The sequence below is a fragment of the Borostomias antarcticus genome (genome assembly GCF_949987555.1).
Source record: "Borostomias antarcticus genome assembly, contig: scaffold_92, whole genome shotgun sequence".
In the NCBI taxonomy this organism is placed as follows: Eukaryota; Metazoa; Chordata; class Actinopteri; order Stomiiformes; family Stomiidae; genus Borostomias; species Borostomias antarcticus.
Genome location: NW_028176159.1, coordinates 50,718 through 52,500, shown reverse-complemented (window position 1 = coordinate 52,500; position 1,783 = coordinate 50,718).

Genomic DNA, 1,783 nt, shown 5'->3' with positions numbered 1-1,783 from the left:
GCAGAACTAGAATGGAGAAGTAAGACGCCTCCTTCCCTCCACTAGTCTAGGGGTCCACCTTGGGCAAGTGGTAGTACCCCCTAGCCCCCCTACCTGGGGTTACAGGCAAAAAACCCTGATGAAATTACAACCTAAAGGAAGAGAGACCCGGCCCGGAGGAAGCCCGGGGCCCTCGTCTGGAGCCAGGCCCAGACGGAGGGCCCGCATGCGAGCGCCTGGTGGCCGGGCTTACCATGGAGCCCGGCCGGGCCCAGCCCGAATAAGCAACGTGGAAGCACCATCTCCTCCTCCATCGTCCCGTGGACCCACCACCCGCGGGAGGAATTGTCGGGGTCGGGTGCGCTGCCAACTAGGTGGCGGTGAAGGCGGGGGACACCGACGGACCGGACCCGGGCGGCAAAGGCTGGCTCTGGGGACATGGAACGTGACCTCGCTGGGGGGGAAGGAGCCGGAGCTTGTGAGGGAGGTGGAGCGATACCAATTACACCTGGTGGGGCTAACCTCCATGCACAGCACCGGCGCCGGAACCAAACTCCTGGATAGGGGTTGGACCCTGTTCTTCTCCGGAGTTGCTCACGGTATGAGGCGTAAGGCAGGTGTGGCTATACTAGCTAGCCCCCAGCTGAGCGCCTCTGTGCTGGAGTTCACCCCAGTGGACGAGAGGGTCGCCTCCCTGCGCCTTAGAACTGTGGGGGGGGGGGACTCTGACTGTGGTTTGTGCTTATGCACCGAACAGCAGTTCAGAGTACTCAGCCTTCCTGCAGACCCTGAGTGGAGTCCTTTTGGGGGCTCCTGCAGGGGACTCCAGTGTCCTACTGGGGGACTTCAATGCACACGTAGGCAATGATGGAGAAACTTGGAGGGGCGTGATTGGGAGGCATGGCCACCACGATCTGAATCCGAGTGGTGTTTTGTTGTTGGACTTCTGTGCTAGTCACGGTTTGTCCATAACAAACACCATGTTCGAACACAAGGATGCCCACAAGTACACCTGGCATCAGAACACCTTAGGCCGAAGGTCGATGATCGATTTCGTTATCGTATCATCTGATCTGAGGCCATGCGTTTTGGACACTCGGGTAAAGAGAGGGGCAGAGCTGTCCACTGATCACCATCTGGTGGTGAGCTGGTTTCGATGGCGGGGGAAACTTCTGGACAGACCTGGAAAACCCAAGCGTGTAGTGAGGGTGAACTGGGAACGTCTGGAGGAAGAGCCTGTCCGGAGAGATTTCAATTGCCACCTCCGGCGGAGCTTCTCAGGCATCCCTGTGGAGGTTGGGGACATCGAGCATGAGTGGTCAGTGTTCAAAGCCTCCATTGCTGAAGCTGCGGCTGGGAGCTGTGGCCTGAGGGCCATAGGTACCTCAAGGGGCGGTAACCCTCGGACACCGTGGTGGACAGCGGTGGTGAGGGAAGCCGTCCGACTGAAGAAGGAGGCCTTCCGGGTTATGTTAGCCCGGGAGACCCCAGAAACAGTTGCAGGGTATCGACTGGCCCGGAGGGCTGCGGCTTCGGCCGTGACCAAGGCAAAGCAGCGGGTGTGGGAGGAGTTCGGAGAAACCATGGAGAAGGACTTTCGGTCGGCACCAAAGTGTTTCTGGAAGACCATCAGACACCTCAGGAAGGGAAAGCGGGGGACCATCCAAGCTGTATACAGCAAGGAGGGGACACTGCTGACCTCAACTGAGGAGGTTGTTGAGCGTTGGAAGGAGCACTTTGAGGAACTCCTGAACCCGACTAATCCACCCTCTACGATCGAGGCAGAGCCGGAAGATGATGGGGG